Source organism: Argentina anserina, chromosome 1, assembly GCF_933775445.1.
Source record: "Argentina anserina chromosome 1, drPotAnse1.1, whole genome shotgun sequence".
Lineage (NCBI taxonomy): Eukaryota > Viridiplantae > Streptophyta > Magnoliopsida > Rosales > Rosaceae > Argentina > Argentina anserina.
The window spans coordinates 16,927,929-16,942,643 of record NC_065872.1 but is presented as its reverse complement, the minus strand read 5'-3'; the positions used below and the strand labels follow the sequence as shown (position 1 = coordinate 16,942,643).

The 14,715-nt window shown below is 39.8% G+C and overlaps 1 long non-coding RNA gene across 1 annotated transcript in view; it reads right to left on the bottom strand.

Moving 5' to 3' along the window:
- Positions 1–2,366: 2,366 nt before the first annotated feature.
- LOC126799790 (uncharacterized) overlaps positions 2,367–14,715 on the bottom strand; it is a 66,669-nt gene continuing 54,320 nt past the window's right edge. Inside the window, exon 3 of the long non-coding RNA XR_007672654.1 lies at positions 2,367–2,413. This is a non-coding gene — a long non-coding RNA (uncharacterized LOC126799790). The remainder of the gene's footprint in view (positions 2,414–14,715) is intronic.

Here is a 14,715-nt window from a genome sequence, read left to right as displayed (position 1 = left end):
AGTATTTATATATTATCGTACAATAAAACTAAAAATGGATTGTCTGATTGACTAGCTACAATAACAATATAATTGAGAAAAATAATATTTCTTAAAATATACAAATACAATAGATATAGTTACTATTCTATTGTTCCATCATAATTTTGACAATGGTTTTGTTAAACGCTACCATCTTCTATTTTCGTGTTCAAACAACAACATTTTCATAACTGACCAAATTAAAAGAGTTGAGTTATGGTACCGGCAATTTCTGGTTTGTTGACTAAGACTGGTGATTGAATCAGCAACGACTTTGCAAAACAAAATGTAGTGCGACCTCTAATTTAGGAATAATTAGCTAAAATTTTTACTTTTCCAGACCACTTATATTAAATTGTTGAGATAAGAAACTATATATATTTTTTAATTATCTCATTTATGGGTTAGTTTCCCAAACTTTGTATGTACTAGATACACTGCCGGCCAGCTGCGTGTGATTGGTTCAACCTGATTGTTTCTACAACACAGTACTATTCAATGATAGAAATTGTAGGTTACAAAAGATAAAAGATAAATAATAAAAAGAGTTGTAGATGTAACTTGTAAGCAAACAAAAAAAGAGTTGTAGTTTTGGAAGATAAAAGTTAGAAAACATTATGGGTCATTTAGTTAAACTCTATTATTGTGCATATGATCTTCCATTTTGTCTGAAGCTCCATCTCCCATCAACCAAAATTTGTTTTTGCTGAAATTGATATCTCTTAAGTATGTTCCATATTTCCATTTCCTCATAAAAAGTTCAGAACTTTGTTATAATAAAGGATTTGAAAACCTACAATTTTCACTTACCGTCGGAGAATAACATCATTTTGAGGTTCATCCACCACATATAATTGAAGTACGTTAAAATTAAAGTTTGTATGACGAATTTACTATATAAAATGTGAAGGTTACCAGTTTTGGAAGTTTCTATAAATCAGAAACTGCATCAGGAAACTTTTATTCAGGAAAATTCCTTTTTAGGTGGAAAAATTTATAAAGTTTCCATTTATGGAAGTTTCCTTTTTCGGTGAAACGATTATATATTTTTCTCAATTTTTTGTTTGTTTCTAGTTTCCATTGTCTTATCTGGATTAGGTTTGGTTTTGTATTGTTTTTCAAATTTAAATTAAGGTCACGATTTAGCTTTAACTCGCTAAACCCTAATGATACATCAACCATGTATTCTAAAACCACTAATGAGTACTACTTTAATGACGGCTCTATTTGTTTGGTGACATATCTGGTAAGCGAAATCAATAATGTAGTTGGTTTCACAAAAGATAATGTATAGGAACCTTTGAGTTTGGCTAAATAGAGAGCTCTTTATCGTTTCGCATCAATTTAACACTTGAATCAATGTTGAGACAAGAAAAATATTTTTTTTAAATTTTATTTTTAACATTCATCTCATTTGTGTCAGCTTCCTGAACTTTATGTGTTAAAAGTAGGTATCCTTTAAGGAAGTTTTAATTAGAGGAATATAAATTTCTCATTGTCTTTTTGTTAGTTACTAAAATAAATTTGACCATGTGTCACAATCCTGAAATTCGAGTGATAAAACTTGAAATCGAAATCATGAAAAAAACTCTAAAACAATTTCAAATATATTGAAATCATCTTATAGTCACAGTGTATCGAAACTGAGTTCAAAGTATGACTCAGTCGATTTGATTATTACAAAACCAGTTTATAATTCAAGTATTATAACAAATAGAAATGTAAAATCCTCTCAATCCTCATCACAAATAGATTAAATAAACTTCGACAATCTTCAGAGAAAGCCCTCCAATTCTGCTAATCCGCACCTGCAGAACTATCCCCTACACCATCGAATAGGTGCAACGAGATTGTAAACACAAACCCGGTAAGCTTTGCAGCTCGTATGAGTAAACTAATAGTATAACACACATCGCATACTAAAAAAAATAGTGATGGAATTTAAAAATAATTGTACTCGTAAAACATTGGACGACCCATCTGGTTGTCCAATTACATCTGATAATATAGGTACTCCTGAGACCCAGGTACTCATCTGTTACACCTCATGCAGTACGCTGACAGATAATGGGCAATCCATCTTGTAACAACCCCAAAATTTCAAGCTTAAAAACTCAAAATTTCAAAGTCATTAAATACTAAACAATTTCAATGAAACCGAAATCATTTAAAATGTCACAGCGGATCATCTCTGAGTTCAAAATACAACTCAGTCAAACCGATTATTACAAACCAAAAGATAATTCAACATATAACAAATGGAATTGTATAATCCTCACAACAACCTCACAAGATAGTCACACAAAATCCTCACACAAGCTGGATATAAATAACTTCAAGTCCTCTGAGCAGTCCGTCAATTCCCGCTAATCCACACCTGCGGAGTTATCCACTACACCATCGAATTGGTGCACCGGGATTGTAAACACAAACTCGGTAAGCTTTACAGCTCGTATGAGTAAAATGAAAATATAACTCGCATATCAATATATACGAAAATCCACAAATCAAACAAATATAAATGCACTCATGAGTCAATGGACGGCCCATCTGGTGGTCCCAAAGAATATGAAAAGAAGCGCTCATGAGAAATTAAGTAACCCTTCTGGTTACCCAAATGCATCTATAATACGGGTACTAAAGAACGATGGTACACATCTGTTACCCCTCTCGTAGTACACCGCCGATATTGGGCAACCACCCGCTACCCAATATCCAAAAATATGAGTACTCATGAGCAGATAACCACATGTTACTTCACATGCAGGACTCCGGCAGACAGGCTAGAGCTCTAACTGTATCGTAACTTTCGCCCGGCCAAAGGATAGGTTCCGACTTGCCAAACACGTACAATAATCTCACATCATATTGTACAAAAATCAAGTCCGAAGACAAATCAACATTTTAACAATCTCCATGTTAAAATCACGTACAATAATCATACCTCATATTGTACAAAACAAAATCACGTACAATAATCACACATCATATTGTACAAAACAAAATCACGTACAATAATCACACCTCATATTGTACAAATCAAAATCACGTACAATAATCACACCTCATATTGTACAAATCAAAATCACATGCTCGATATATAAATCTCGTCATTAAAATGACATAATCACGATAAAATCATAACAGTATATTATTTAGCAAACTATATATATATGTACCTATTTACCATTTATACAATATATATATATAATCCACTATATCATATACATGTCTTATTTCATAAACAGGTCCGAAGACAAAAACTCATTTGAAGACAAAACTCGTCCGAAGACAAAACGTTTTCACAAACTCCATGTTAAAATCACGTACAATAATCACACCTCATATTATACAAAACAAAATCACGTACAATGTCACTGTTACTGTTTTTACCATGTCAATGTTCACATTTTACTGTTACAGATCACTATTCACATTTACTATTCATGCGATGTCACTGTTCACATTTACTGTTACATATTACTATTCATGCGGCGTCACTATTCATGGTTACTATTCATGTGGTGTCACTGTTCGCCGACCGCCACCAATCATCACCAAATTTCACCACCACAACCTAAACAACATTTCCAACAACTTTCTAGTTGACACCAAGGTCTAAATCCGAGCCTAAACAGTCCAAACAACGAAGAACATAAATTAGGCACTATTCACAAACCCTAGAAATTGAAATTCTTAATTCGGGTACTTACACTTCGATTTGGCTTGATTCCTTTTGTGGGAATGTTGCTGGGACTGAGACAAGCAAAACCCCCCAAGAATCTCGAGCTATGGTCACCGGAGGAGGCGACGCCGACACAGCAGCAACTTCCGGCGGTTGCTACACCGTGTCTGGTTGTCGCCGGAGTGCAAGGCGTAGCCCAAAAGATGGAGATCTTCGAGCCGTCAGTTTGATAGGTGGCACGACACGAGGCGACGTCGGATAGTGGAGAAATCGGCCCCTTGGATCAGGTGAACAGTACCCGAGCTCGGGTGAACAGTAACCGAGCGGATTTTTGGAAAAAAAAAACTGATTTTCTGATTTCTAATCTCATCTCCTTCATTTTATACTATTTCCAAAATCGGAAACGAACTTCCGACGTTAATAACTTTTACGTCTGATGTCCGATTCGAACGCGTCACACGTCCACGCACTCGTATCGACGAGCTCTACGACTTTCGTGAAGAAAGTTTTCACAAACGATCGACAGAGTAAAAATCGATTTTCACGTCTCGGAAACGTAATGTTTTTCTACATAAACGTTCCGTTAACGTTTCCGTTTTCAATTTCCAACTTCGCAAGGCAGCACAAACACGTTTAATGAATTTCACATACTTTATAAATTCAAAAGTGATCCAAAAATCATTCCGAAAAATCGGGTTATTACACATCTGTTACCCAATATCACACAAAAATATGGGTACTCATGAGACCCAGGCAACCCATCTGTTACCCCTCATGCAGTACACTGGCAGACAAACTAGAGCTCTAACTGAATCGTAACTACACCCGGTCAAGGCTCGGTTTTGATTACTGCCAACAACGTCCGAAAACATTTTAACAAAAGTGGATGTTAAAACCACGTACAATATAACAATCAACACATGTTTATTGTACTACAACCAAGTGACTCTTACTCAATAATATGAATGTACTTGCCACAGTTCAAACTCATTTGGAAATAAAAACGTAACATCATATAATATAGCAACCCATATATATGTACCATTTATACACATACACAACCCACTATATTATATACATGTCATAGTTCAATCTTTTTAAGAAAACGTAAGTATGAGTCACCGTCAGGGGTAGACTCGTCATAGTAAGATTTACTCACCTTATTGCCTAAGTGTAATTTCCACGACACCAAGAGCAATTCCCTAACTCGTTTTGTCGGTCACCTAATTGCATAAATAAAGCGTTTAGAAATGATACGTAAAACCTCAAGTGTCGATTCAGTACAACTGATTACTGTTCAACAAACTACGGTTTTCACGTAATTATTGTTCATGTAATTACTGTTTGATGAATGCTCGATTACTCGACATCAATATTTAACCCTGAACACATCATTAGTAGTCATAATGATCCAGCCAGGGCTTAGGGTCACAACACTTAACGCGAATTCATAAAGATTTTAAGGATTGAGATATAAGTTTCGGATTGGATTATAAAAACATAAAATAAAACTTAAGCTAATATATACATGTGATCAACCAACCAACACGTAAACAATCACCAAAACAATTCATACAAAGGAAATCGAACCAAGCTTCATGACTTCTTTTAAGAATCATGCCGAGACCATATATTGAACAACTAAGGATGAATCATGCAATTAGGGTTATAAGCAGTAACCTAAACACATAGACACATAACACATTTGATCAATACCAAGCAGCCTTAATCGAAATCTAACATGTTCATCTTTATTATGTAATTCCAAAGCCATGCACATTGAATTCATCAAGTATGTCACTTACTTAACCAACAACCATGCAATTCGAAATTCACATACAAAAGAATAAACATGTTCTTAGCATAAGTCTTTAATCCAACAACCTAAATGTCATGCTACAAGCATAGTCATAACACTAGAAATCGAAATTGATCATACATACAACTCAGCAGAAACCAAAACAGAAATTTCATAAAACCAAAATATAATTTTCGAATCCTTTATATAAATTGAATCAAGTAGCTATTTCATAGACAAAATTGAAACAAGATTACACTACACAAATCGCAACTCATCCAAGAACAAGAATAAAACCAAAACCGAATTGAAATAAAGAGTGAATCATGGTTACACTTTATAAATCAAGCAATCCACAAGTGTATAGCCGTGACTTCTATGGGATGAAACCTTCTTCACAAGCGTGCTTGAAGGCTATTGATTGGTGGGGAATGATGGAATCGGTTTTAGGATTTCTTGGAAGGGTGAGGGATGAATTCGGCAGAGCTATGGCTTGTGTTTGTGTGTAAGGTTGATGATACTTTGAATGGAGAGGCCGAGCCTCTATATATAGGGGTTTAGGAAGCCTCTTGCCGTCCTACAAGGAAGTAGAATCCAATTGGGAAGCTGAAATCCTCTTTGTTATGGATTTAATTCATGTACTCCATATCCAACTTGATGTAGGAAACCAAGTCCAATAGGGAGATCACACAAGGGCTGCACGGCAACATTCTCGGTCCAACTAGGAGTAGCTAGGCCGGCCTCCTCTTCTCCTTCTTCAACTCGGATATGATTTCCTTGTCTCACTAGGAATGCATCTCGGCAACTCTACTTCCTTTCCAAATATGATTTGTCTTTCCTGAAAAGAATTCGACGATTAAGGAATAGGAAATAATGAAAATAGGAAAGTAGAATCATAGTCGAGTAAGGAATCCTAGCTCAATAAGGAGTTCTAACACTTAGCACAATTTCATCATCAATTCATCTAAATTCGAAATAGCTCTCCTTAGAACATAGAAATGACAAATATGAACCTAAAACAACTAAATAAGAAGTAACAAAGCATAAGAATAGGGCATATATACATTAAGAACGTCACACTTTATACTCCTATCACTGTTCAGGTGCCGATTCAGTACACCCTCCAGCAACCGCGCGTGGCTTGCCCACGGCCACCCAAACCTCATTCCTCACCTCTCCTGATCCCTTCCCCGGCCTTATGTCGTCTCTCGTCCACCCCATTTTCTCTCACGCGCCAGCCTAGGCGGCGGCACGAGCTCCCCCTCCATCTCTGAAACTCATCAAACCACAATACAATCAACACGAAAAAATGTAGATCACACGATTCGAGACATTTTCGTACCTATATTGGACCTTAGAACCGCCGGGAAATCGCCGGAGGAGCTCGAGATGCCGACGGTGGTTGATTTCGTGGAGGATGAAGTGGCGGTGCGATTTGAGCTCCAATTCACTTGCAGGAGTAACCGGAGGTGAGGATTGGTGTAGAGAAGCTATCCCCGAGCGCTCGCGTCGCCGGACACGGAGCTTGGAGGGCAGCGAATTGCAGTAGCTTCAAGTCGTCAATCGAGCTTCGATGTGGCGAGTAGCGGCGTGTCGCGTCCAAGGGTAGGAGCTGCAGACCGTGCGGTGCCTATGGGACCGACGGTGAGGGCCACGGTAGCCAGAGATGAGAGATCGGCGAAGGTGATTTTGAGAGGGAGGGTCGGGGTCGAGGGGAGGGAGAGGGCTGCGGGGGGGGTGGGGGGAAGAGAGAGAGACTGTTTCCTTTTTTGAAAACTAGGGTTCCCCAAAAACCTCCTTTTATACATTTTATAAATTTGGAAACCACTTCTGTTGATAATAACTTCCACATACAACGTCCGATTAAGGCGCGTGATATGTCCACGAACTCGTATCAACGAGCTCTACAACTTCTGTAAAGGAAATTTTCGGAGACAAGCGGCGGAATAAAAGTCGACTCTTGAGTCATAGAAAATGTAACGTTTTCCATTTAAATTTCCGAAGTCGGTTTCATTTCGTTTGACATCGACGAGAAAACGAAAAATGTGATTTTATTCTATTTCCAAGTTAAATAATCTACAAGAATTTATACAAAGCAAACCCGAAAATTCGGGGTATTACATTCTACCCCATTAAAGGAATTTTGTCCCCAAATTCAAGTGCTCTATTCAACAAACAATTGCGGATATCTTGTCTTCATATCCGACTCTAGCTCCCAAGAGGCATCGCCCTCATCATGATGACTCCACAACAGTTTAACTAACTCCACCTCGTTCCTACAAAGCTTCTTTGTGGATCTATCCAAAATACGAACCGGCTCAATAACAAAGGTGACATTCTCTCTCACCTCTATGGAGCTGTGATCAATCACATGTGACTCATCTGGTACATACTTCCTCAACATGGAAATGTGGAAGACGTTGTAAGCACTAGACATGTACGTAGGTAAAACTAGTCGATAGGTCAAATCTCCTACCTTCTCAAGAATCTCAAAGAGCCCAACATACCTCGGTGGTAACTTTCCTTTCTTGCTAAATCTCACGATGCCCTTCATAGGAGAAACTTTTAAGAAAACGTGGTCGCCAATTTCGAACTCGATATGTCTCCTCTTTAAGTCTGCATAACTCTTCTGTCTACTTTGTGCTGTTCGGATCCTATCTCGAATAATCGAGATCTTCTCTAAGGTTTCCTGAACCACCTCAGGACCCATTAGTGCTTCATCACCAACTTCGGCCCAACAGATAGGTGATCTACATGGTCTACCGTAAAGAGCCTCGTAAAGCGACATGCCTATGGTAGCATGGTAACTATTGTTGTATGTAAGAAAACTAAATCAACCTCAGATGATCCTCCTAACTTCCTTTAAAATCAAGAATACAAGCTCTCAACATATCCTCCATCACCTGATTCACCCGTTCTGTTTGTCCATTAGTTTGAGGATGAAATTCAGTACTCATATCCAAGGTAGTACCCAAAACCTTCTGTAAACCACCCCAAAACATCGAAGTGAAACGTGCATCTCGGACAGAAACAATAGCAACAGGAGCTCCATGAAGTCTCACTATCTCATCCACATATAGCTTCCCTAGCATATCCACTGAGGACTTCATTGATACTGGAAGAAATGTGCCGACTTCGTCAATCGATCGACAATCACCCATATTGCATCGTGACCTTTCTTGGACTTAGGGAGTCGTGTCACAAAGTCCATAGAAATTTGTTCCCCCTTCCAAAGAGGAATATTCAATGGCTTCAACATGCCAGCAGGTCGCTGATATTCTGTCTTCACTTGCTGACAAGTAAGGCACTTTGATACGAACTCTTCCACGTCTTTCTTCATCTTGTTTCACCAAAATTGCCTATAGAGGTCTTTGTACATCTTGGTGCTCCCGGGGTGTACTGTATAATGAGATCGCTGTGCCGTACAAAGGACCTCTTCTTTGAGATCTGCACAATCTGGAACACACAATCTTGTCCCAAACCTCAAACCTCCATCGGATCGAACTCTCCACTCGGATGGACATTCATCAAGCGAATCCACCACAAGATCCGCCAACTTAGCTCGTGAGAATCTATCTTGTGTCTGACTCTGGATGATCCTTGAGATTAATATAGGTTGCACTGACACTACCAAGAAGGACCATTGGTTCTCTTCCTGATTGTACAAGATCAAACTCAGATGCAGTTTCGAGCATAAGTCATTCTTGTACCATAAGAAAAGCTATCATACCCCTCGGTTTTCTGCTCAAGGCATCGGCAACCACGTTTGCTTTTCAAGGGTGATACTCCAAGGTAAAGTCATAATCCTTAAGGAGTTCCATCCATCCTGCTTCATATTCAATTCCTTCTGTGACAACAGATACTTCAAACTCTTATGATCAGAAAAAAGTTGAAATTTATCACCATACAAGTAATGCCTCCAAATTTTTAAGGCAAAAACAACTGCAGCGAGCTCTAGATCGTGAGTGGGGTAGTTCTTCTCATGGACCTTTAACTGTCTAGAACCATAAGCAACCACACCTCCATGCTACATCAACACACATCCTAAGTCTTGATGTGAAGCATCGCTATAAATGACATAACCACCCCCACTAGTGGGAATTGTCAATACTGGAGCCGTGGTCAATCTAGTCTTTAGTTTGTTGAAGATCTCCTCACATGTTTTTGTCCACACAAACTGAACATCTTTCTTGGTCAATTTGGTCAAAGGTGATTCAATACTAGACAACCTTTCAATGAATCTCCGGTAGTAACCTGCCAAATCAAGGAAACTACGAATCTCTGTAGGGGTCTTTGGACGACTCCAACTCTTCACTGCCTCCACTTTTGATGGGTCTACTAATACGTCATCCTTTGAGACTACATGCCCAAGGAATTTAACTTATTCCTTCTAAAACTCACACTTCTCAAGCTTGGCATACGATCTTGCTTCCTTTAAAGTTTGTAGCACAATTCTCAGATGTACCACATGTTTCTCTTGGGAGTTGGAGTATATCAGGATGTCATCTACAAACACTACTACAAACTCATCCAAGTACGTGCTAAAGATTTGGTTCATCAAACTCATAAGACAACAGGTGCATTTGTCAGACCAAAGGGCATAACAACAAACTCATAGTGTCCATATCTAGTCCTGAAAGCCGTCTTTGAGATATCTTCTTCCTTCTCCCTGAGTTGATGGTAAACAGATCTCAGATCAATTTTGGAGAATACCGTAGTCCCTCTAAGTTGATCGAACAAGTCATCAATCCTAGGTAAAGGATATCTATTCTTGATGGTCAACTTATTCAATTCCATGCAGTCCACACACAACTGCAGAGAACCATCTTTCTTTTTCACGAACAACACCGGTGCACCCCAAGGTGAGACACTAGGTCTAATGAACCCTTGGTCAAATAGTTAATCTATCTGCACCTTCAACTCGTTATGCTCGTTCTGCCCTATTCTATAAGGCGCCTTCGACACCGGTGTTGTACCGGGTACAACATCTATGCAGAAATCAACAACTCTCCAAGGAAGTAAACCCAGTATCTCCTGGAACACCTCACTATACTCGGATACTACAATAATGTATGCGATAGTTACTTCCTGATCCACAGACTCCACATGTGTCAAGACTCCTACTTTCATGACATTATCTGAGTTGAGACAACGACAATGAAAAACTAGTTCCCCGGGACTATGGAAAAACACTTCCATGTCGAAGCAATCGATCAATGCATGTTGTGGCCTTAACCAATCAATTCCTAAGATCACATCATAGATGTGGTCCGGAATCACTATCAATGAAACAGAGAATTATCTATCTCCGATCACAATAGGACAAGCCTTGCATATTGTCTCTAGCTCGAGAGATGCTCCAAGAGGCGAAGTGACACATAAAGAGGTTCCAAGGGATGTAGAAATCAAACCTAACATCTCCACTACGGAACTAGCAATAAAAGAATGTGATGCTCCTGTGTCAAACAGTACTCTAGCAAGGTAGTCAAAAATAGATAAGGTACCTTCTACTCTTGTGTCCCGCTGACCCACTGCAAACACTCTAGCTTGGCCCGCAGGTAACGGCCTCTGCTGATGTTCTTGCCTACCCTGCTGAGGTCGGGTGCAGTCTCTAGCCATTGTCCCGCTTTCCCACACCTGAAACAGCCTGCCTTCCTCGGTTTCATACAAGTTGTGGCGTAGTGACCCATTTCGCCGCAAACGAAACACTTTACTGATGCCCACTGCCTGACAGGTGCGGTCCTAACAGATGGAGATGCCGCCTTAGCTGGATTCTGGTAATAGGTCCTCGGCCTCTTCCAAGATCGACTTTTCGGTCCCGCATACCCACTGCCTGAATTGATTGCCTTCCCTTTTCCTCGAGTATCCCTAACTTCCACATCTCCTCCTCGAGTCTTATTCGCTTGTTCCAAATTCAGGGCACTCTCATACATCAGCTCCTTGGTAAACAGACAAAGTGCTGATATTATGGTCTTGTACTCTTGCTTAAGTCCCTGTAGGAATTTTCTGAGCCAAAGAGGTCACACCATTGGCTTGACAAACCGATACAATTATGCAAAACGGGCCTCATACTCCCTGACGGTCATATCTCCATGTACCAGATCAAGAAACTCAAATTCTAGTTCCTCCTGCACTGTAGCTCGGAAGTACTTTTCTAGAAAGAGTGCCACAAAACCCTCCCAAGTCAGAGTGGACACATCCACAGTCCATCTTGTACTCTTCCACCAATCCATAACGTCATCCTTTAAGAACAATGTGGCTATCGTCCTCTTCTCGATCTTCGAGCACATCACCATCTCAAAGTAGGTTTCCATACTTTCGATCCAATGATCCGCCACCATATGATCCAGATCCCTATGAAATAATGGCGCTGACAGACTACTGATGTCATTGATCAGCTTAAGCACACGACCCTCGTCTCTAATGACAACCTCGGTGTCAACCTGCTTAACCTGTGGTGCCACCTCCTCATAGAGGTTCTCCACATTGCGGACTCGGCCTGCACCCCTCGCTCGGCCTCTGCCTCTTACCCTTCCTCGGCCTTGCACATGGCCCTTCTCTAAATTCATCACCTTGAAACATTTAAACACTTAGTCAATACATGTAAAAAACTTAATCCCAATTAACATAGATCCAACATATATTAGCCAAGATATTTAAAGGGAAGATGAATCATCGAAGTGTGCTCATGAGACCCAAGTAGTCATCTGTTAGCCCTCATGTAGTGTACCAACAGATAATGGGCAACCCATCTGTTACCCAATATCACACAAAAATATGGGTACGCATGAGACCCAGGCAACCCATCTGTTACCCCTCATGCAGTACACCAGCAGACAGACTAGTGCTCTAATTGATCGTAACCGACACTCGGCCAAGGCTTGGTTTCGATTACTGCCAACAACGTCTGAAGACGAGAAAGCGTTTTAACAAGACTGGATGTTAAAACCGCGTACAATATAACAATCAACACATGTTTATTGTACTACAACCAAGCGACTCTTGCTCAATAATATGAATATAGTTGCCACAGTTCAAACTCATTTGGAAATAAAAACGTAACAGTATATAATATAACAACTCATATATATGTATTGTATTTACCATTTATACACATATACAACCTACTATATTATATACATGTCATAGTTCAATCTTTTTAAGAAAACGTAAGTATGAATCACCGTATGAATCACCGTCAGGGGTAAACTCGTCATAGTGAGATTTACTCACCTTATTTCCTGAGTGTAATTTTCACGACACCGAGAGCAATTCCCTCACTCATTTTATCGGGCACCTAATTGCATAAATAAAGCGTTTAGAAACGATACGTAAAACCTCAAGTGCCGATTCAATACAACTGATTATTGTTCAACAAATTACAGTTTTTACGTAATTATTGTTCATGTATTACTGTTCACCAAATCACTGTTTATTGAGTTACTATTTAGAAATTACTTTTATAATTTACTGTTTAAAATTACTTTTACAATTTACTGTTCAGAAATTACTTTTACATTTTACTGTTCATAAATTACTTTTCCAATTTACTGTTCAAAATTACTTTTATGCGCCGCCGCACGTGGCGACGCGTGGCGCTCAAATGCCACTCTCCGGCAGCCGCGCGTGGCTTGCCCACGACCACCCAAAATTCACTCCTCACCTCTCTTAATCTCTTCCCCGGCCTGATGTCGTCTCTCCTCCACCCCATTTTCTCTCACGCGCCACCTTAGGCAGCGGCACGAGCTCCCCCTCCTCCTCCGAACCTCATCAAACCACAATACAATCAACACCAAAAATGTAGATCACACGATTAGAGACATTTTCGTACCTATATTAGACCCAGAACTGACGGGAAGTCACCGGATGAGCTCGAGATGCCGACGGTGGTTGATTTCATGGAGGACGAAGTGGTGGCGCGATTTGAGCTCCAATTCACTTGCAGGAGGAACCGGAGGTGAGGATCGGTGGAGAGAAGCTATCCCCGAGCGCTCGCGTCGCCGGAGATGGAGCTTGGACGGTGGCGAACTGTAGAAGTTTCAAGTCGTTGATCGAGCTTCGATGTGGCGAGCAGCGGTGTGTCGCGTCCAAGGGTAGGAGCTGCAGACCGTGCGGTGCCTTTGGGACCGACAGTGAGAACCACGGTGGCCGAAGATGAGAGATCGGCGGAGGTGATTTTTGAGTGGGAGGGTCGAGGGGAGGGAGAGAGCTGCGGAGAGAGAGAGAGAGAGAGAGAGAGAGAGAAAGAGAGAGAGAGACTGTTTCCTTTTTTGGAAACTAGGATTCCCCAAAAACCTCCATTTATACATTTTTTCCAAATTCGGAAACAACTTTCGTCGATAATAACTTCTACATATGACGTCCGATTAAAGAGCATGACATGTTCACGAACTCGTATCGACGAGTTCTACAACTTCCATGAAAGAAGTTTTCGGAGACGAGCGGCAGAATAAAAGTCGACTCTCGTGTCATAAAAAACGTAACGTTTTTCAATTTAAATTTCCGAAGTCGGTTTCGTTTCGTTTAATATCGACGAGAAAACGAAAATATAGAGAGCTTAGGTGTGGAACCCCACATCTTGGTTTGAACCCCCGTACTCTAACTGTACGTCATGTTCCAACTGAGGAAAACCATTTTAACTTACATGTTGATTTGTTCGATTGAGCTTTTAATTGATATGTTGGATTTTTCTTTTCTTTTTTATTTGAGGAATTTTCTTCATAAAAGTTGTAGAGAATTGAGTTTGCTGATAAGTGATAAGCTTAAATCAAAACTCGCATGACGAAGTTACAATAAAAATATGAAAGTTATAATTTCAGGAAATTCCTATAAATATAATTTTTTTTAGAAACTTTCCATTTCGGGAAGTGTCCTTGTTTTTTGGGAAATTTCCATTTTCGGACAAATATGAACGAAACTTTCCATATATTTCTTGTTAGAGTTATGCGCAGATGAATTGGTCATGTTACACTTCCTCTTCATATTCACCGGTCTACCATCAAACCTGCGTCATCAACATCTTCTTGTCACTCTTGCCACTCTCTTCTCTTCCACCTTGCTTGGACCAAACGAGGTCTCTTCTAAGAACTATAGTACCTACACGGCTCTTGTCCATTCTACTCTTCCTCATGCTAAACCCCTTCGCAAATGAATAGTAAGAGTAAAAGTTTTCCACTTCGTTAATTGTTTCAAACTCAACATCCTTCACATC